This window comes from Nannospalax galili, unplaced genomic scaffold, assembly GCF_000622305.1.
Source record: "Nannospalax galili isolate Female #2095 unplaced genomic scaffold, S.galili_v1.0 scaffold505, whole genome shotgun sequence".
Lineage (NCBI taxonomy): Eukaryota > Metazoa > Chordata > Mammalia > Rodentia > Spalacidae > Nannospalax > Nannospalax galili.
Window position 1 is genome coordinate 915,537 of NW_008352327.1, and position 23,503 is coordinate 939,039.

The 23,503-nt window shown below is 43.4% G+C and overlaps 1 protein-coding gene and 1 pseudogene across 3 annotated transcripts in view; one reads left to right on the forward strand and one right to left on the reverse strand.

The window, feature by feature from the left end:
* Window positions 1-23,503, forward strand: part of Arhgef3 (Rho guanine nucleotide exchange factor 3) — a 321,412-nt gene that overhangs the window by 206,150 nt on the left and 91,759 nt on the right. The window lies entirely within an intron of this gene.
* Window positions 20,377-20,774, reverse strand: LOC103747012 (annotated as a pseudogene).

Consider the following 23,503-nt stretch of genomic DNA (forward strand, 5'->3'; position numbering starts at 1 on the left):
CATAAAAAAATCAATAAATCTGGGGCTGGGGAGATGGCTCAGCGGTTAAGAGCACTGACTGCTCTTGCAGAGGACTTGGGTTCGATTCCCAGCACCCACATGGTGGCTACAAACCGTCCTTAACTCCGGTTCCAGGGGAATCCAAAGCCCTCTTCTGACCTCCACGGCACTGCAAGGCACAGGTGCACTCACATACATGCAGGCAATACACTCATACACATAAAATAAAATTAAATTAAAAAATCAATAAATCTTAAAAAAAAAAGAATGGAGGAGGTAATGAGGAGTGGAGGAGAGGGGAGGAAAGAAAAAGGTCTTTTCTTAAAGTGCTAAGTATTTCTACCCCAGAACAAGGTGGGCTGAAGGAACTGTGTCTCCTCCCCATTTCCTCTTAGCAACTCGAAGGAAAATGCAGAGGATGACCCAAGCCAGGATGAGATAATGCCTGGGATCTGGTGGTTGAAGTCATCCCTGACAGGCTTCCTGTGAGAATGAGCACTTCCGGGCCTGAGAGCACCGGGATCCTGAGGGGTGAGGGGCTGTACTGTTTTCTTTCCCAGATTTTGCAAACCCAGCAACCACATCCATTTTCTAACTGTTCCAGGTGAAAAGAGAGGCAGCAGTGGGGGAACCATGGTCCTTTGCTGTGAGCTGATAGGCTCTAAAGGCTGGGGGTCTTCTGGGACCAAAGGGTCCTTGTGATGCGAAGGAGCTGCAAGCAGACCCAGAGAGTGAATGCTCATCTTCCAGACCCTGGGGGTTCGGGTTTGGGATGCAGAATATCAATGATCAGATCAGATACCCAAGATCTTATTCTTTGTTTTGTTGTTTTCTATATTTAATCAACTTTAATCTTGGAACAATGTTGGGTACAGAAAAGCTGTAACCACAATACAGAGAGAGTTCAGAGAATTCCTGTATACCTTCCCCCAGCTTCCCTTGTGTTAACCTCATCCAACACATGTCAACATATGTCAAAGTCAAGGATGTACTTTGGGTATCTTACTACTAAGAACGTGACAGGCTCTGTTGGGACTTCACCATACCTTCATCTATTTATTCATCTTTTATTATTTATTTTGAGACAGAGTCTCACTATATAATCCTGGCTGGCCTCAAACTTACAACTCACATTCTTCTTTAAAGATAAAAGTTTAACCCAGGTATAATGGTGCAACACCTGGGATCTCAGCACTCAGGAGGCTCAGGCAAGAGCATCTCAAGTTTGAGGCCAGTTTGGGCTACACAGTGAGATCCTGTCTCAAAGTAAATAAATGAATAAATCTTAAAGCAACTAAATCTCTCTCTCTCTCTCTCTCTCTCTCTCTCTCTCTCTCTCTCTCTCTCTCTCACACACACACACACACACACACACGCTTGGCTGTATTGTGATACCTTCTTGGTATTTTGGACTAATCCACCCCCAGAAACATGTGCAATTTGAATTCTCAGGTCAGCCCATCATAATTTTTAGCTCTTCTCTTGGCTAAGCTGACAGTCATTGTTTTCCTGTGCCCATGGCAGAGCTCCTCACCTCTACCCTATACTGTTGCCTTATTGAGATATTATACCCTCCTCTGGGGCTCTGTGGAATTATGGGAGGAAAGATACCAGTCGATAAAGTTTATGGATTTATATTACTCTCTGGATCTTATACTTTTTTAAAAGACCTTTTTATTATCTTATATTTCCCAGTTTCTGGCAAGGTTTTGATTTTTAAAAGAAAAAGTAAAACAGTGAAAAATTTAATGATAATTCAGATAATATCTATATTTTAAAATTGTATTTATTTATATTTTATGTCTATATAAATGTTTTGCCTGTATGTATGTAGGTGTACCACATGCATGCAATGCCCATGGAGGCCAAAAGAGGGCATCTGATCCCCTGGAATTGGAGTTACAGATGATAGTCACCATGTGGGTGCTGGGAACTGAACCTGGGTCCTCTGCAAGAGCAGCCAGTGCTCTTAACCACTGAGCCATGTCTTCAGGCCTTCAATCTAGATTTTAATAACAAAAAGAAATAGGAGTGAGCATCTGTCTTATATAAGATTTATACCAAAAAAAAAAATCCACCGTAGTGTTGTTTTTTTCAATAAATTGAAATTGTTATTTAACGCTGCTCTACATAAAATTGTACTTTACCCCATAGTGTTTTTGCTGCCTTTCGAAAATAATGATTTACTGTAGAAAAATTGGGAAATACAGATTTTTTTCCATGTCATTACTTTTAAAAGCCATATGATATAGTTTATGGTTATAGTAGTTCATAAAATGTATTTAATTCCTATTTTTTAAATAAAACCTATCCTGGGATGAGCAATTTTACAGATGTACTTTTACCCACATCCAGGAGGTTATATTCTAGAGAATGGAATTATTGAGCCTAAACTGTGTACTTGATGGCTCTTAGTGGCCATGTCAACAGTTAACACATTGTAGAGATATCGGCTTTTCTGGATGCTTAAAGAAGCTTAGAGTCCTGAGGCTCTGGGGTAGCATTGTTAAGGTAGCTAGCACACGGAACATGTTGGGTGGATTCAGACAGCAGAGCTAAGCCTTGTCAGGTAACTTATCAACTTCTGGAGGTAAGGACTTGTCAGGACCTGTTGCAGTTTGTTGTGACCTCATCTGCTGAAGGTGATGGCCTTGGAGTGGAGGATTTACAAGGGAGCAGGCTTGCACAGGCTCTGCCCCACACAGCATTCCTTGCCCTCCAGCTTCAAGTAACTTCACAAAATAGCCTGTTTCATGAGTAGTCAGTCAGTCTCTTCAGTTCCCACTGGTAATTACTGGACCAGCTTTTATCCTTACGTTTTCTGCTTGATGAACCATCGAGCCAAACCCCAGGTCAGGGTTTTTTAGCCAATTAAAGATGGAAGGCTAATTCCACTGAGCAGCAACCAGCTGATGGGACTGTAGCACTCACAGAAGACCACGGGGCGTGGGTTTCAAGCTGCATAGCCAAGGCTGCCCTTGCTCTTTGCAGAGTCCAGCGGCAGAGGTGGCAAGTGTCTGGATTCTGCCTGTGCTTCCTCCCTCTCCCTTTTATGTAGAGTCTAGTTTAGGGACTGGGAGTGTAGCTCAATGGTAGAGCACTTGCTAGCAGGCTAGGGGCTCCAAGTTTGATCACCAGTACCCCAAAAAAGTAAGTCTTCATTACTTAAATTCTTTGCTTGGAATATAGGCATTGCTGCTGTTTTCGAAAGCTAAAGACGTATGTTTTGAACCTCTGACTTGGATCCTGACTCTTCACTTGCCTTAGAAAACCATTTGTTTATCACATAAAGCATACTTTCTGCAAATTCTGCATTCGGAAGGGATGATTTCATAAGTGGGTAGAGGATGGGAGAGAGTGAAGACTAAGGATCTTTAGAACCAGTTTGGGCTGAAACCACATTGTCAGCCCCAGACACAGGATTGTGTCTGATCTTTGTGGGGACTTTGTGGGGGAGTAAATGGATCATTGATTAAGTATATCAAGGAAGGAAGGAAGGAGTGCATGAGGCAGCTATTTAAAGTAATCCACAGTGCGATTTCTAATGTTTTGGAACCTGACTATTTCTCATTTCCTCAAGAATTGTACTAAATTGAAGTTAATAGGGAGTCCCTTTGTGCAAAGAAAGTATGAAGGAACCCTAAAACCACACACAGAGAGGAGATGGCTTTGACTTGTTTAGGAGTCTCGCTTCAGGAATTGGTTGAAAACAAGCACCTGGTTGTCAGCCTGCTCCTAGCCTGGCTTACTCAGCCTGGTGTGGTCCTTGGGAGTTTCCTCTGAGGCCCAGCAGGAGAGGCCCCGGAGAAGGTGAGCAGGTGCCTCTGAGCAGGTGGGTGCCTCTGCTAGGGAGCTGTGTGAGGAAGGACAGTTTCTGCTACAGAAAGGCTCACATTGAACGCTAAGAGTCTTCCTAAGAGACACACGTTTTCTCCCTTTGGGCAAACTGAAAGGGAAAAAAGACAAGTCATTTCCCCTCCCTCTTGGAAAATTGAGGAAACAAAACGAGTCACTTTTTCTCTCTTTTGAGAAACTGAGGAAACAAAGCTTTATGTCATTTCTTGATCTATGAGAAATCTTTTTTTTTTTTTTTTTTTTTTCCCGTTTTTCACTCCCAGTATGATGGTTTTCTCCTATTTCTCTGTGGTCTACAGGATGTGAGAAAGACATCAATTATTTCTTCTTTGTATAAGGAAAAATTGGTTGACATGTTTTTCCTCTTTTGTCAACAAAATCCTTTCAGTCTTAAGCATGTCCTTTCTACAGGAAGCCTGTTTGGAGGTGGGTGGTTCCGTTTTACTTTTCTTTTTCTCCCGAGGTCAGAGTGAGCCACGGGTGATTCAGCTGCAGGGCACTGCATTTACCCGGCCCCAGTTCAGCCCTCCAGCCCGAATGGGCTGTACGGCTGGGTCGTTTCTGTGTAATAGAAGATTGTGCCTTCTGAGACGGACCTGTGAATGCTATACAGTCCTTTCAAGCAAAGAATACGGTCCTTCTAGGTGGCTTAGACCTTTGGAAGTAGAAGTAACAATTAATTAAAATGTTAATTAACTCTGAGGCTTCTATACTGGCATTCAGTTTTCATATCTCTCTCTCTCTCTCTTTTTTTTTTTTTTTTTTTTTTTTTTTTTTTTTTTTTTTTCAAAATAAAAAAAAAAAAAAAAAAATCTTTTCGCTCAATAGCTGTTTTTTATGATGGCCTGCCTCTGCCTCCCAAGTGCTGGGACTACAGGTGTCCGCCATCATATCTCTTAAAATTCTTTCTTTTGAACATGGGCTATTCTTTTTTGAAAACACAGCTTGGGTGAAAATGGGGCCTCCAAGGCTTGTCTCCTAAGCCTTTCTGCCAAAACAGTATAGTTCTTTTTCATGGGAACAACACAATTCTCCAAAAATTTGACAACAGAACTGGGCATGGTGGCACACACCTTTAGTTCCAGCACTCGGGAGGCAGAGGCAGGTGGATCTCTGTGAGATCGAGGCCAGCCTGGTCTACATAAGGAGTGACAGGCCAGCTGCAGCTACAGGGAAATCCTGTCTCAAAAAGACCAAAAAAAAAAAAAATGACAACAGTAAAAGGTTTCTGGCTGTACAGCTACCAAAAATGAATTACAAATTAAACAGGCAACGAAGCTGAAGTGTTTCTGCAGGACTTCGCTGTTTGCATCGTGTGACTTCCCAGCAGGCTTGGGCCTTAGCACACAAGCATTACATATGCCCTCATGCTTTACAGTACAAGAGCTGCAGGAAAAACCTCAGGTTCTAGAAGATTCCAAGCTGTGAATTGTGGTGTTTTTATGATCATACAACATTTCTGCTCTAATAGAAACAATGAAATCCAGAAAGCAAAGGTTGTTTTGTTTGTTTGTTTAATTATTTTTCTACCTTCATTCCTTAGAATGTAAGTGTCAAATCAGCATCAGGCCTGGAGAAGTGGCTCAGTGCGTATTGCTCTTGCAGAGGTTTTGTTTGATTTCCAGCATCCAGGGTTACTCCAGATCCAGGGAATCTGATGCTCTCTTTTGGCCTCCACTAGCACCTGCACACACACACAATTCAGAAACTAAAATATCCAGGCTTGGTTGTGCACACCTTTAATTCCAGCACCCAGTAGGCAGAGCCAGATGAATCTCTTGAGCTCCAGGCCAGCCAGGGCTACATAGTGAAATCCTAATCTCAATAAAATGAAATAAAGCTGGGCGTGGTGGTGCACACCTTTAATCCCAGCACTCGGGAGGCAGAGGCAGGCGGATCTCTGTGAGTTCAAGGCCAGCCTGGTCTACATAGTTCCAGGACAGCTGGGGCTACAGGGAGACCCTGTCTCAAAAAGACCAAAAAAAAAAAAAAAAGAAAGAAAGAAAGAAAGAAAATAGTTTTAAAAATTAGTATATCTTTGAATTATTTTGTGTTAGAATGTTTGATTTTTAAAATGTTCATGTTCATGGCTTGAGTTTCATTTTTTTTTTAATTAAATGAAGTTTGGCTTGGGAATAGCACAGAATTTCCAATAATTTTTGAAATGGCCCTAAACATACTTCTGCCATTTTATGCTATGTATTTATATGTTCTCTGTATTGATGATTATAAAGTCAAAATATTGATCAGATCTGGAAAGCACTGGAGGTACTCTGCACCCTGCAGCATCAGATACTCAGCCAAGATTTAATTCTTTATGTAAAAATAAACTAGCACAGCCATCTCATTAGTATGCAAATTTGCTTTCATCTTCAATAACTGGTAAATTATATGCATGCCAAAGAATAATATTAATATAAACGTATTTATAATTATCAATAAATGTTTGATTTATATACTACCTATATATCTGGAGTTGTGTAAAACTTTATCATATGAGGAGCTGGGGCAACAGCTCAATTACTAGAGCACACCTGTCTTGAAAGCCAAAGAACCTGATTTCAGATCCCCAGCACCTATCAAAAAATTAGGTGTGGAGGAACACATCTGTAACCCAAGCACTAGGGAGGCAGAAATAGGCAGATGCCTGAAGTTCCTTGGCCAGCCTAGCCAAATTTGTGAGTTCAGTAAGAGACCGTGTCATAAAAAATAAAATAGAAAACAATCCAGGAAAATACGTGACATCAACCTCTGGCCTCCACACACACTTGCACCTGCACGCACATGTGCACATACACCAAACACACACACACACACACACACACACACACACACATACACAGAGTTCTCAGATGAAAAAGGGTTATGTTTGGAAAAGTTTAAACAACTCTGCTTAAAACACCAAAATTAAGCTGGACTTGGTGGTGCACACATGTAATACCAGCACTCAGAGGGCTAACGCAGGAGGCTCATGAGTTTGAAGCTAGCCTTTACTACATAGCAGCCATACATAGTAGAGCCCTGTCTCACAAAAAACAAAAATAGTGCTAAAATTGTGAACATACACAAAGACAGGGAATCCAGAATCAAGGCATCATTTTTAAAAGATTTATTTTATTTTAAATTATTTGTGTGTGTGTGTGTGTGTGTGTGTGTGTGTGTGTGTGGGGGGGCACTTGTATGTCATAGGGAGCACATGTGGATGTCTGAGGACAACTTGCAGGAGTCGGTTCTTCCCTTCCACCATGTGGGTTCTGGGACTGAATTAAGGTCATCAGGCTTGGCAGCAAACACCTTTACCCACTGAGCCCTGGGCCACCAATTTTGGGATCTCATGCAATAGTCTAGGCTGGTTTCAAACTACTGTCTCAGCTCAACCTCCCATGCCATGCCACAGAAGTACAGGTGCCCACAGAGGCAGAAAAGGGTGTTGGAACCCCTGGAACTGGAGTTGCAACTGTTGTGAGCTCTTCAACATGGGTGCTAGGAACTGAACTTGGGTCCTCTGAAAAAGCAGTAAGCACTTTTAACTGCTTAGCCTTCTCTTTAGACCTTAAAACATCGTTTCACAACTGAGAGTTGCCCTCTGTGTTTTGGAGTGCTGTCTTCCTGTGTCGTGTGAACGTTTGTTTCTCAGTGGTACACATTGACATCAGCCTTTTTCATACTTGTAACTGGAACTTGTTGCTCTTAATAGGAACAGAATGTTTTGGGTGGCATTTTTTAAAAAATAGGGTATGTATAGCTCAGTGGTAGAGCTTTTTCCTGGTATATACAAGGCCCTGATTTCAATTTCTAACACTGGGGTAAAAAATGAGCAGTCAGAACTCTTGAGCAGTTACCCAGCTTGTCGAGTGTGTGGGAAGTGTGTGGGTGTAATCTACCTTGGGACAGAGGACTCTCCTGAAGTGTTATCCAAACTACACTTAGTTCCCAAGGACACATGAAAAAGAAACCATACATCTGGTAAGATTGTCAGTGTGCGTGTCCCATGAGCCTGCCTTGCACGTCTGAACCTTAGAAAAGCATCTCATAATGCAGAAGGCAAGGAAGTGTGACACATTTTATAGCAGAAAAACAGCAAAATTTTAAAAAAAAAAAACAGGAAACATAAATATCCATAAATAATACAAGGCCGGGTACAGCTAAGCTTTGCATTTAGATCTGCACCAACACAGAAGAAGGAGCTCGGAAACACACCGAGAAGAAAGTAGTTACACTTGGAAAATAATAGTGCATGCTGTTTGTGGATTCCTAGACTAAACAGAGAGGTGAAAGTGATTTTAAAACATCTTCAAAGAAGATACACAAATGGCCAATAAAAAGGTCCTCAGTATCGCCTCTCACACATCAAAGCACAGTGATACACCACTCAGACCCCTAGGATGACCTGACAAAGGAGGTGTGTGGAAGATAAGTTGCTGAGGAGATGGAGAGATCAGAACCTTCACCTACCACCAGCAGGAGTGTGAGCAGTGCATTCAGTGCACATGCGTTCAGCAAACACAGACTTGCCATGTGATCCAGCGATTTTACTATTGCACAACCATTACCACTAATACTAGAATATTTCCCAAAAGAAACCCTAAAAAGTAGACACCTGTAACCTCAGCACTTAGGAAGCTGAGGCAGGGGGATTGCTTTGAGTTGTACCAGGCCAGCCTGGGCTAGACAGTGAGCCCCTCCTTAACAAATCTACTTTCTATCATAATGGGCTTTTCTATGCTGGACAATCCATGCCAAGAAGTAGAGAATACATGAGCTTGTGCATCTCACCTTTGCTTAACATGTTTAGGTTTCATCCTTTCATTTTATGACTGAATAATATTCCATTGTTTGGATATACTACATTTTACTGATTCATTCATTAGCTGATAGATGTTTGAGTTGCTTCCTTTAAAATCATTTTTGGTTATTATGAAGAGTGCTCCTATAATCAAGTATTTTTGAATACCTGCTTTAATTCTTTGGGGTACATACTGAGTAAAATTGTTGAGAATGTGGCTCAGTGGTGGAGTGCTTGGCTAGCGTGCGCTACTCCTAGGTTCCATCGCCAGCACCTGGGGTTGGTGTGGGGGTTATGGGAGGGTTCTGCAGTAGCTCAGACCCCTGCCTGCCTCCTCAGACCCCGTTGGACTTTGGTGCTCTAGTCTGGGCACTCTTCTTATGTGGTCTCCTGATCAGAGTTGTCATCACACTCCCGATTTAATAGGAATGTTGGAGTTCCCCCCTTTCCTGGTGACTCATCCCAGTCCTGAGCCTGGACACAGGCCTCTTTCTTGCCTGTTTCTCAAGAATCCCTGGCTACCACACTCATCTAAAGATTGCTGGAGTTTAGTTTCATAAAAAACAGAAGTGAGTCATTTCTGTTTCGAGAATATGGTGACTGGTTACCATGAAACTGGAGAGAAAACTTTGACCTTTCTTAAAATACTGGTTATTCTGTTAGGAAAGAAGAGATCATCACCTCTGATAAGCAAACCTTGTAAGAATGAATGGTAGGTGAAAACTACGCCCTTCATCCCCAGTGGTCTGGTACAGGTGTCTTCAAATTACAGTTAAATCTGGCCTGCTGTCTGCTTTTGTAAATAAAGTTTTATTGAAACATACCACATTGTTATTTACATTTTGCCTATGGCTGCTTTTGTAATACATCCATGTTTAGGCCTACAAGCCTAAAATGATGATTATTTGCCTGTGATAGCAGACATTTGCCAGCCCTTTGTTGTGGTTTAGAATGTAGGTTTTTAACTCCAAATGTCCTTGAAAGTCACTAAGAGCCATGGGAGATCCTCCTAATTTCTTATTTGGGGTAAAGATGACACTGGAATGCAGAGAAAGGTGCAGAAAGAGTCACAGAGCTGATCATATGGAGGCTAAGAACAGGGGTTCTGGGCTCAAATGCCACCTACAGCCATATGACCTTGGGTGTGTTACTGGAATTATGGGCTGTTACTTCACTTTTAAAGCCATGTTCTTGAGAAGAGAAAATGAGATGACTCAGCTATTTCATCAATAAATATTTATTGAGCTCCATTCTGTACCTGGGCAGTTTGATAAAACAATGAACACAAGGGACAAGCTCTTTGCTGTGTAGAACTTGAGAGTCACTAGATACAATCTAGGCTTGAGATGACTAGATCAGGGTGGGTGGGGACCCTGGGAGGGAGACAGAAGTTAAAGATCTGCCAGAACTATGAGAAGGGTCCTTGAGCCTATACCTTCAGGGCAAAAAGGAGCCAGTTCTGCAGAAACTGGGGAGGCCATGGAGACAGCCATAGAAACTGTCTACCCTGGCTGCATCAGGAGGAACAAAGAGGAAAAGCTGGAACACAGAGGGTAAGGAGGTGAGGTTTGAGAGACATACAGGTTCTGCAGGGCTTTATCCCTTATGGTAAGGAATTAGGATTTGCCTAATGGAAGCTGGCCAAGAATTTCAGCAAGAGAGGGAGGTCCTATGATCTGAGGCTGCTATTCAAAAGACCCCTTTGACTATCGCTAGAACTACCCAGCTATATCACTCTTGGACATATATACAAAGGACTCTGTAGCCTACCACAGAGATAACTGTGTATCCATGTTTTTTGCTGGATTGTTCACAGTAGCAAGGAAATGGAGCCAGCCTAGATGGCCATCAATGGATGGATGGATAACGAAAACATGGTACATATATATGATGGAATTTTACTCCACTGTAAAGAAAAATGAAATTATGAAAATTTCAGGGAAATGAATGGAAACAGAAATTATTACATTAAGTGAGGTAACTCAGAAAGACAAATATCACCATGTTCTCTCTCATGTGTGGATCTTAGCTTCTTAAATTTTTGTGTATGTGTAGTTAACACAAGAGTGAGTGTGGTTAGAGGTCATGAAACTAGAAAGGGGCCTGTGAAAGGGGAAAAGAGGGGGAGGGAAATCAAATACATGAGATTTGAAAGCGGAAAGGGAAATACTGGGGGTGGAAGGGTACAGCAGCGAGTGGGGTGGTAGAAGTAGAAGAGGGTCATCAAACAAAGTGTGTATGAAAATGCTGTACGGCAGGCTGGAGAGATGGCTCAGAAGTTAAGAGCACTGACTGCTCTTGAGAGGGCCCATGTTCAATTCCCAGCACCCACATGGTGGCCACAACCCGTCCTTAACTCCAGTTCCAGGGGAATCCAAAGCCCTCTTCTGACCTCTGAGGCATTGTACGGCACGGGTGCACTCACATACATGCAGACAATACACTCATACACGTAAAATAAAAATAATAAATAAAAAGAATTGCAACTATTGATCGATCATGTGATTTTAAAAAAGAAAATGCTGTAAGAAAGCTTGTTACTTTGTTTAAAACAAACAGAATAGATGACTCAGTACTTAACAGCACACCCTACTTTTCCAAAGGACCCAAGTTCGGTTCCAGCACCCACATTGGATAGCTCACAACCTCTTGTAACTCCAGCCTCAGGGGATCTGATATCCTCTTCTGGACCCCATAGGCACCTGCTGACTGCCCCCCCCAACACACACACACATAGACACATAATTAAAAATAAATTTTAAAGCCAGGCATGGCAGCACACGCCTTTAATCTCAGTACTTGGGAGGCAGAGGCAGGCGGATCTCTGTGAGTTCAAGGCCAGCCTGGTCTACATAGTGAGTTCCAGGACAGCTGGGGCTACAGGGAGACCCTATCTCAAAAAGACCAAAAAATTAAAAATAAAATTTAAAACATCATTTGGCTGCTGTTGCAGGGAGATTGCGTAGATGCTGTTTACATCCAGGAGACCAGCGAGCAGGGTATTGCATTGGTCCCAGTAACAGCTGATGACAGATTGGGCTGGGCTGTGCTGGTAGCAGGGACACATAGTGAAGAGAAGCAGATGGACAAGATAAAACTAATGGGACCTGCAGAAGGTCAGTCTCAATGTGAACCCTGCTGTGATAGTCCCTGGGAAATACTTAGCCCAGGCTCAGGGAGATGGTGCCACCATCAGTGCTCTAGCACCATGTCCACCACTGTCATCACCCGAGACGCAGGGCAGCATTGGGATTCTGAACATACACTCAAGCTATACTATGTGAGTTCAGACCCCAGCTTACTTACTGACCAGCTTTGTGGCCCAGGCAGATAACACCTCCTCTGTGTATCTCAGTTAACCCCTCTGCAAAATGGGTGAGCACAGTACTTTCCTTACATGCTGCTGTGACGTATAGTAAACCCTGAACTCTGTTTGTGGTCATTTGGGAACTGGTCTGTGGTTCTATACTAGATTAAGATTTGGTGGGCATGGCTACGGAGGTGACAGTGCTGTGAACATCCTCCTCAGAAGTTGGAGATAAATCTCTATGGAGTTCATCAGCAGATGAGGCTGATGGCCGAGGCTCCCTGCCTGACCTCTGAAAGGTTGTAGGTACAGAAGCAAGCCTGCTGTCTGCTGGAACATTTCAGCTGCAGGCCATAAGCATCCTCAAGACTTAAGGGCAAAGAAAACTCAGATTAGAAGTTCCACAGAAAAGGGGCTGGAGAGCTTGCTCAGCGGTTAAGAGCACTAACTGCTCTTGAAGAGGACCTGGGTTCAATTCCTAGCACCCAGATGGTGGCTAACAACTGTCCACAACTCCAGTTCCAGGGGCATCTGACACCCTCTTCTGACCTGTATTCATTGCACGACACGGGTGCACTCACATTCATGCAGGCAATACACTCATACACATAAAATAAAAATAATAAAATATTTTTTTTAAAAAGTTCCATGGGCTGGAGAGATGGCTCAGCGGTTAAGAGCACTGACTGCTCTTGCAGAGGACCTGGGTTCGATTCCCAGCACCCACATGGCGGCTACAAACCATCCTTAACTCCAGTTCCAGTGGAATCTGAAGCCCTCTTCTAACCTCCACCACATTGCCCAACATGGTGCACTCACATGCAGGCAACACACTCATACACATAAAATAAAAATAATAAAATATTTTTTTTAAAAAGTTCACGGAAAGGAGAGAAGCAGCTCCAAGCTTTGGGTTGCAGGTGTATTATAGGTGTGTTGTCTCCTCAGTGGCATTTTCCTTCTCCTTCATTTCAGCTGTGGGGCTTCAGGCATGGTTGCAGTTCCCAGTGTCCCAGCTGTGGGCTTTGAACAACCTAGGTCATATGTCTGTTATATTCTGGGCAGGCAGGGTCCTGGAACCAGGGGACCAGCTCCACAAGGTGAGAGAAGCCTGCCAGCTACACACTCAGCTTGAGCCCAGACAGTCCCCTGCAGACACCACAGTCATTGCTGTAGACATGTCCCCACACGTCCCAAACAGATGATAGTTGTGCCATATCAAAGCCCCACACTGGGCCTCTTCAGCCTGTGTTTTAGGGTGATAAAAAATAAAATTGGGAGATGGCTTAATGGGTAAAAGAGCTTGCTGCTCAAGCAAGGGGACCAGAGTTTGGATCCCTAGCACCCTGGTAAAAGCTGGGCCTGGCAGCTTGCAGCTGTAACCCAAGTGCTGGGGTGGGAGGTAAGGGGAAGACAGGCAGGTCCCAGGAGCTTGCTGGATGGCCCACCTAGCGCAGTCAGTTAGCTCTGGGTTCATTACAGAGACCCTGTCTCAAAAAGTAAGATGGAGAGAAACAAAGGAAGACACTTGATATGGCGCTCTGGCCTCCCCGTGTACATGTACAGGTGAGCTCATCAGCACTCTCTCTCCCTCTCTCTCTCTCTCTCTCTCTCTCTCTCTCTCTCTCTCTCTCTCTCTCTCTCTCTCTCACACACACACACACACACACGCACTTTTTAAGAACAGCTCACACTCTCATACTTCATGGGGACTTTCTGCCTCTTGCTCAGGATAAGCCACCACGGAGCGAATCATCATTTCACTTCTGGACCAGAATCAGTTCCAACATCGGAGCACTGGGGTTTTTAGAATGCCACTCACGCTGGACATCTTTTCTGTTATTTTATTGTTTCCTTGTAAAATCCGAGTAAGTTAGCATCATGGTAGGATAATGAATGCTGATCATTTGAAGCCAGCTGTGGCCGAAGTAGAATTTTTTTTTTAAATGCGTATGAGTGTTTTGCTTGCATGTATGTAAGTATATCATATGTGTGAAGTACTTTTCAGAGGCCAGAAGAAGGGGTCATACCTTCTGGCACTAGAATTATGGACAGTTGTTAGCTACCTTGTACGTGCTGAGAACTGAACCCAGGTCCTCTGTGAAAACAGCAAGTATTCTTAACTGCTGAGCCATCTCTCTAGCTTCTGAAAGAGAATTTTAGCACTACCACCTTAAGTCACTGAAACCTGCTGAGTCTTAGCTTCTTATCTGTAAACTGGGAATTGTAATGCCAACCATTCGTAATGGTTGTAAATATACCTGTTTATGGAGATGGAAAGGAACAGGACCTCGTTTTTGTAGCAATGTCGTACTTGGTGTGCATTCTGAGTCTCTGCAATATTCAAAGATTAGGTTGTGTTCTTAATCTCTAAACGTGTTCTTGAATACCATCAGCAAATGCTTATTGAGCACTTACTATATGACAAACAATCAGTGCATGCATTCCATGTGTTTAATCATTTATAACAGCTCTGAGCAATGGTACTCCTGCACTCTCCGTTCACAGATGAGAAAAGTGAGGTGGAGGCAGGTAAGATGTTCTGCCAAAGTCACAAACAAGAACATGGGAGAGCTGGGATTTATGCCCAGACCACTCAGTCTGTGCTCTTAACTTCTAAGTACTCTGCCGCCCTTTAAATCCTTTAAAATATTCGTGAAGAACTGGCCTTGTCCTTGTACATGGTTTAATCCTGATGGAGCAGCTGTCAATCATTGAGAGATGGTTGGGGGTTCATTTCCCCCATGATTTCTATGAAATTTTTTTGTATTACAGATTTGTACTAGGTCTCGGTCTCTCTCTCTCTCTCTCTCTCTCTCTCTCTCTCTCTCTCTCTCTCTCTCTTAAAGATAGGGTTTCCTGCAGTCCAGGCTAGCCTCCCACTCACTATGTAATCAAAGATGACCTTGAATTTCTGATCCTCCTGCCTCTACCTCCCCAGGGCTGGGATTTTAGGAGTACAACACCATACTCTGTTTATGTGGTATTGGTACGTGAAGAGTATTTGGAATAGTGAATCCTCATTTAAGGAAAGAAATAAATACCACCAGGGGGCAAGTTGGGAGCACCTAACAGTTCTATTGGGAAACTTTACAAATTGTTACTGTTTTTTAAATATTTTCTTTTAAATTTAATGTTTATGAGTGTATTGCCTGCATGTATATAAGTGCACCTGTGTCATGCAATGTTGGTGAAGGTCAGAAGAGGGGGCCGGATTCCCTAGAACTGGTTGTTAGCTATCATGTGGGTGCTGGGAACTGAACCTGGGTCCTCTGCAAGAGCAGCCAGTGCTCTTAACCTCTGAGCCATCTCTCCAGTCCCAAATTATATTATTTTTGTGTGTATGAGTGTAGGTAAGTGCATGTGAGTGCAAGTGCTTGTGAAGGCCAGAAGAGAGAGAGCATCCATTCCCCTGGAGCTGGAGTCATAGGCAGTTGTGAGTGGCCTGATGTGGGTGCTGGGAACCAAACTCAGGTCCTTTGCAATGGCAGTACATGCTCTTTTTTAATATTTTATTTATTATTTTTAAAAATATTTATTATTTTTATGTGTATGAGTGTATTGCCTACATGTATGTGAGTGTACCTATGCCTTGCAGTGCTGCAGAGGTCAGAAGAGGGCTTCGGATTCCCCTGGAACTGGAGTTAAGGACGGTTCGTAGCCACCATGTGGGTGCTGGAATTTTATTTTATGTATATGTGTGTATTGCCTGCATGTAGGTAAGTGCACCCATGTTGTGCATTGTCCACGGAGAACTGAAGAGTTTGTTGGGTCCCCTGGAACTGGAGTTACAGACAGTTGTTAGCTGCCATGTGGATGCTGGGTTTCGAACCCGGGTCTTCTGCAAGAACAATCAGTGTTCTTAACCACTGAACCATCTCTCCAGCCCGTTAGAAGACTCAAAACCTGAAATTGTGACAGGGCCTTCCTGTCTACATAACTGTTAAGAGGGAGATTTGAACTCCTCATGGTCTCAGTCTTGGTATCCAGAAGCCCCTGGTGAAGCATCCTTAAAGTGTCCTTCTCGGCTTCTCTCTGACACTGTGATGAAATGATTCATCAGCCATTTTAAATTTAATGTTGGCCATGAAAAGTATGACTATAGATAAATGACCATGCTTGTCTCATATCATCCAAAAGCTTATAATTTTGTAGCAGGAAGACTGAGATACATAATTCGAGTCCCAAACAACCTAGGTAGTAAGAAAGGAAGGAAGCACTTTCGTGGCAGTGACTCTTTATGGGTGTTGAAATCAGAGCTTCTAGTTGCAAGTGACAGAAATACAACTCACAGTCCTTGAAGCAAAAAGGTGCTTTACACTTATGTAATGAAAGAGTGTAATAATTTTTTTTCAAAAAAGGGGCTACAGGATGACTCAGTGGTTAATAGCACTGGCTGTTCTTATAGAGGACCCAGGTTTGGTTTCCAGCACCCACATGCCTGCTAACAACCATTTGTAACTCCATTTCCAGGGGATCCAACACCATCTTCTGACCTCCACGAGCATTGCACACATGGATACACTTAAATACGTGAAGGCAAAACACTCATACAAAATAAAAATAAGGGGAGGAGCATTGGTGGTTCAGTGGTAGACTTCTCACCTCCCACAAAATAAAAATAAATAAAAATTGTAGAAAAGTATGTAAGGTATGAGTTCAGGCATGCCTGGATCCAGGTGCGCATTTTCTATAAGGATCTTTTTCTATTTACCTTTCAGCTGTTAGTTTCTTTGTTGCTTCTGTTTGTAGAAATAACTCCCTCACCCTGGTAGAAAGATGATCACCCAAAGTGTGACTTCCTAATTCTGAGGGATTTTCTTGCCAAGTTCTCCCTATAAAAATCCCAAACAAGGTTTTCATGACTGTTCTGGAAGTAGTCACTGTGACCAGGATGAGGTGGTTGCTGATTGCATAGGCCTGGAGTACGTGTATCCTCCAAGGGGACTTAAAGTGGGCTTGGCCTCACTAAAACCACACCCACCAAGAGTGTTGAAATTTCCTGAAGGAAAACTGTAGAGCTGTTACTAGAAGGAAGGGAATCTATGCTTAGAGAATTGAGCTCCCAGAATGTACTGAAGCATGAATTGCTATTTGCAATGCCATTAAATAACCAGCTCCATTTACCCAACTGCATGAACAAGGAAAATGGTGAATGGAGCAACTGGACCCTCTTAATTTTAAGCCTGTTGAAGAGAAGGCTCACAGAGCTGCTGTCCTGTCATCACCCAGAACAGAAGCTCTTGTCCGTTCTTCCAGCCTTAGAAACTAAAACTGAACAGCATGAAACAGAAATGATGCTACCACCTGTTGCTGGTGGTGGGTTTCAGAGGGTCTAGTAGAATTTTCCAGAAAAGGTACCATCCTGTCGTCAGCATGTGTAATACCACATCCTAGCAGGAAGGGATATAAAGAGGTATCCTTCCCCTCTTCTTGATCACTGACAGTGGGCTGGGAAAAGAGCAAGGACTCTAAGAGGGTGCGGTTCTGAAGTTGATGCTTTTGTATGTGTCACAGTGTGGCTCGCTCTATATACTTGACTGTTCTGTAGTTTGTGAGGAGTGCAGCATGAAGCACAGGGGTCCTGGAAATGAAATGCCAGGAGCCCTCTGTGTCAGGAGTAGACACTGATATCACTGGTATTCAGGTCATGCCATATGTCTTCCCTGTGCATGCCATCTCTTGCAGTTTCCTCTATGAAGAGGCAGCCTTGGCCATGTTCCTCATTCTTTTTCACAAGTGAGTATTTGATTTATTAGAAAATATCTCTATGGGGCTGGAGCAATGGCTCAGCGGTTAAGAACACTGGTTGTTCTTGCAGAAGACCTGGGTTTGAATCCCAGCACCCACATGGCAGCTAACAACTGTCCGTAACTCCAGTTCCAGGGGATCCAACAGTCTCTTCTGTCCTTCGCCGGCATTGCACGACACAGGTGCACTTACCTACATGCAGGCAATACACACATACACATAAAATAAAAATAATAAATAAAATTTTAAAAAAAGAAAATATCTCTATGGAGTTGGGCATGGTAGAGCACATGCCTTTAATCCCAGCACTTGGGAAGCAGAGGCAGGTGAAACTCTGTGAGTTCAGGCCAGCCTGCTCTACCTAGTGAGTTCCAAGACAGCTGGAGCTACAGGGAGACCCTGTCTCAAAAAAGACAAGAAGGGAGGGAGGGAGGGAGGGAGGGAGGGAGGGAGGAAGGAAGCAAGGAAGGAAGGAAGGAGGGAAGGAAGGAAGGAGGGAAGGAAGGAAGGAGGGAAGGAAATATCTCTAGAAGGGCTGGGGAAGATTATTCAGTGGATTAAGTCCTTGCTGTGTAAGGATAAGGACCTGCGTTCGAATCCCCAGAACCCATGTAAAGCTAGAATGCAGAAGCATGCATTTGTAATACCAGTGATGAGACTGGAGGTGGAGGTGGGAGCTCCCCTGAAGCTCTTGGGCCAGCTGGCCTGGTGTGTGCAGCGGTGAACAAGAGAATGGTCTCAGGATGGAAGGTGAGGACCAGCACCTGAACTTGTCTTCTGACCTCCACGCGCTCCGTGGCACACACTCCTGCATTTGAACACACAGAAACATATATTCTGTGTCTCTCTGTCTCTGTCTCCATCTCTCTCTCTGTCTCTCCCTCTCTCTCACCATACACCTATCATACATACACAAAAACATCTTTAAAAGTCTGTAAACAATGGTGGTACTGAGTGTTTTACTCAAGAACCCTGAGGAATATTAGCTCTTAATGACCATAAATAAAGAAAACCTCAGATTTTTCTAGGCCTTTCCTCTCTCCTTTTCTAGGAAATATTCACAGGTAGTACAGTGGACTAGGTAGTGAGACTTTATGTTCATTTTCTCTGTAAGTAGAGAGGCAAGGGGATTGGCCATCATCTCTGAACTTGACCCTTGTCCACAATCTTCAAGGATAGAATCGGTGTGAGACCAGGTGTCATGTACCTGTGTACCAAGGATTCAGAGGCCAGACTTTTAAGCAGATCTCTGCCATGGTGACCTCATAGCAGTTGATTGAATAAACCTCGGTTTCCTTATCTGTAAAGGGAGCCATTGTGGGGAGCCGCCTGCCGTCCCTGCAGACGCCATTACAAGATGGCGCTCACATCCAGTTCATGCTGAGCAGTAAATAAGTCAGTACGCATGCCCGAAGTAATTTTCCACCTTCTAGTCTCTGCCTACCTCGTGGCGTGATATGGGCTGATGAGTTTGCGACCAATCAAGAGTTGCCACGTCCAAGACGGGCTTACTAACCTATATAAGGGCTGGGTTTCCGACATTCGGGGTCTTCGCCCTGTAAGCTTATGCTCTCCCTCTCAAGATGCATTAAAGCTTTTCTGCAGAAGGATCCTGAGTGTGCCGCGTCGTTCTTGCTGGCGAGATGATAGCGCGGGACAAGCCATTAGTAGAACTGAGCTCCTGAGGTCATCAAGGGATTGAAGGAAATGACACTTTCAAGTGTGCTCAGCTTGTCTGGCAAGATGGCTCAATGGCTAGAGGTGCTTGCCACCAAGCTATAGAACCTCAGTTTGATTTCTGGGGCATACATGGTAGAAAGAGAAAACCCATTTCCACAAGTTGTCCTCTGACCTACACACACATACACACACACACACACACACACACCCCAAACAAATAAATGTAAAAAAAAATGGAGGAAAAATATGAAAATATAGAATGAGAAAATTTAAAGAAAAAAGTACTTAGCCCAGTGCTGTCCCTAGAAAATGGTCCCAACATGCTGACTGCTAGTCATGCAGCCAGTCACTGCTCTCTTAGTGTCACTATTATTTCCAGTCCATACAAGAAATAATAATGCCCCTCCCCCTCTAAAACACCAGTGCCAGCAGGAGAATCTCCATTTTTGTCACTGGTACTTAATGGTTAAACATCTTTTCTTTCTTTTATCTTTCTTTTTTTTTTATTCTTTATTTACAAGTCAATGGAGAAATGTCCTCTGTAAATTCTAATTTGGGACAAGATAAGCAATGTAAAGTCTTGATTCCTGCTCCACACTGCTGTGTGTGGGAGGAGTTCATACCACCATTTCTTTATACAGTGAAGCTGGGTGTGGTGGCACACACGTGATCCCAGCACTTTCAAGGAAGGGGCTGAAAGATAGCACATCTTAGAGGCCAGCCTGGTCTGCAGAGTAAGTCCTAGGTCAGCTGGGGCTGTATACTGTCTCAAAAACAAAAATAAAAGGAAAACAAGATATGCAATGATTTTGTTAAAAAACAAAACAAAATCCCATGATTTCTTCATGTTAGCACATATGAAAGAATTAAAAATAAAGACCTCATTTCAATTTGACAGTCTCTGGTCACCTGTGAGGTGACCAGGATATCACTTTCACTCAGTGACAGCCCTTGTTCTCCAAGAGCAACAGCCTCTGAACAAAGACTTAATACTGACTTAATACTCATCTAGAGTATCTGTTTGAGGAATGGAGAGGCCTGGTCTTTAAGGGCCTGAACTTTCAGCTTCTCTGCGTCCAGTTTGGTCTGCCATTCTACCCTTTGTTCTTTTAGGATTTCTTCAATAGATCTTGCAGGAGGGGAGTGTCACTTTCCTTTTCCAAGTCTTTCTCCTAGTAGGACCACATTTTCTCTTCTAACCACAAAGATCCCTCAAGGAATATCACCCTATTTTTTGCCCACATGAATACGCTCCACAGTCTGATGCAGCAGTAAGTTAGCAAACTGATCAATGCTTCTTAAAAAGCCTTTAAGTGTCCCTCCATCTCAAAGCAGGACCAAGTGCTTTTTGTCGATGCCCTTGATGAGACTGGTGGTGCTGGGCATGTAGTTCATTTTGAGCTACACAGGCTGCAGAGGCCAGGGTTGGCCAATGCTGGCCAGCGCGAACCCTCCCCGAGCCCATTGGAACCTGTCCTCACCTACCCAACATCTTTTCTTTGTAGCAGTTTTCAGAGAATCTTGCAATTCCCTCTCTTCCTAATTCCTGGAATTCTGTCAGTTTAAACTGTTGGCAAACTGTTTTTTGTGTTATTTTTCCCCACTAGTGTCCATAAACTGTTAGGAACAATATCCTTGCGTGCTCTCTGACAGAACACTCCTGGAGCGGTCTGAGGGTTTGGGGCTCCAGCACTCTGTCTTATCTGCTAGCCAGCTTTCTGGGTTTTTCCGTTTCCATTCTTTTCCCACAATCCTTTGTTTGTGTTCAACTTTTTAAAATGAAACTCTCTTGAAGGCTTTCTTAAAAATATTCTCGCCTCTCCTACTCATAGCTGAGCTGTTGTATGGGTAGCAAGTACTGAAGAATCCCACATAAGATACAAATGAAGGGTGGGGATATAGCTCAGTTGGCTGTTTGCTTAGCATGCGGGAAGACCTGAGCTCAGCCTTCAACTCTGGTTCAGCTGGGCCATGGATCCTCCTCTATGTAGATGATTTGAGATCAGCCTAGGCTATAAATGAGACTGTCTTTAAAAAGAATCATAAGTTGGGTGTGGTGGCACACACCTTTAATCCCAGCACTTGGAGCTGAGGCAGACACATCTCTGTGAGATCGAGGCCAGCCTGGCCTATGTAGTGAGTTCCAGGCCAGATGGGACTACAGAGAGACTGTGCCTCCAAAACAAACAAAATAATCACAAATAGTCACATGGTTTGACTGCAGGTTAATGGCTTCTACAAGTGATATTGACCTGAAGAGCAATTATAGAACCACTGTGATGAAACATTGATTATTAGCTGGGTGTGGGGGTGCACACCTTTGATTTCCACACTCAGGAGGCAGAGGCAGGTGGATCTCTGAGTTTGAGGCCAACCTGATCTACATAAGTGAATTCTAGACCAGCTGGGCTACATTGTGAGACCCTATCTAGGAAGGAAGAAAAAGTGATTACTTATGTTAGCCTTGGTTCTGGCAATTAAAATAGTCTAGGTCTAGCTAGTTTTTCTTCTTGTTTGTCATCGAAGCCTTCTCCTCCCCTTTCTCCTCTTTCTCCTGCTGCTCTTCCTCCTCCTCTTCCTCCTCTCCCCTCCCCCACCCAGGAGTAGCCCTGGAATTCATTTATGGCAAGAAGAAAACACAAGGGCACATATCAGCTCTTAAATCGGGATCTCCCATCTGCAGAGCATTTCACAGATTCCAAAGTTGTGTCTTTCCAGGGAAGGTGCAGGGGAGGCTTCTGCCTGGGGGAGTAGGAAGCCAGACTGTAGAGTGGAATTTGGAGGTGATTAGTAACTGGGGGATACAGATGTGATGGGCTAGACCATGATGATGTGCAGAATTGATCCCATTGTGCCAGTGGCAGAGGGGCTTCACTCAGAATCTCGATCACAAAACAATCCTTTATAGATTCTCAAAGCTGTTGTCCTTTTTTTTTTATTTTTTTTTATTTTTCCCTCTTGTGGTATGAGATGCTATCACACACTGTAATGTTTTACTACAGGATAATTCTGGTTCCTGATCAAAGCAGGTGAATTCCTAGCTTAGTCATTGGAAAGGTATTTGGGAGAGGAGAGGATCAATATTTCTTCAGTTGGTTTTGGCAGATTCCAAAGACAGAGGAGGATGAGAGTGAGGCAGAGGAAGAAGGGGAGAAATTGGAGAAATGGGTGGTACAATGTTCATGAAGATGCCACCACCAAAATGCCTTGGTTCTTCTAACCACTGTATGAGCTTTGACTCAGTTTCCCTCCTTTTTGTTTTGTTATTGGGCTTTTTGTTTGTGAACTGATCCTCCTGCTTCAGTTCTCCCTAATGCTGGGATTATAGACGTGAGCCAGCACACTCAATGCCTGTGGAGGCCAGAAAAGGCATTAGATCCCCTGGAACTGGAATTACAGTCATGAGCCTCTCTGTGGGTGTTGACCTGAACCCTGGTCCTTCATTTCTAATTCTAAAAGCAATATACTCACACAGCTATAATCTCCCTCCTCATACCACCATGACTTTCACCCTGTGAATTTCCCCAGCAAAGTCTTCTCACCTCATCTATTTCCTATGTCCTCACAACCATGCTTATTTCTTGTTATATTAACTTAGTATTTTCCCATGTTGCTTGGCTTCATAAGTACACATGTTACTGCATACACAGTGCTCATCCAGTGCAAGTCCTATAATTTAATTAAGTATCCCCTGTCACCTGCCACTGGGATTTCAGGGCCACCGGTGCAGGACTAAAAAGTATGGGCCCCAAAGCCACCTGACCTGGATTTCCTGTTCTGCCCTTCCTGGCTGTGTAATCTTGGAGACTTGCTTGTTCATCCCTGCCATGGGAATGATAATACTTTGCTCAAAGGGTTATTTAAAGGAGAATAATGTGTGGAAAACATTTAATATAGTTCTTGGAGTATAGCGTATGCCCTGTACTTAGTAGCTAGTCTGTTAGCTAGTCTGTTATTATTTTGAATTCATCACTGTGTAGATCGTGGTATCCTGATAATCTTTTCTTCTTTCGGAGCAGTTCTTTGGTAAATTCACATATAAATGAATACTGGCCAGGATATTTGTATATACTGACATTTCTTGATATCATGGTAGCTTTTACTGTCTAACCTTCCTGATTATA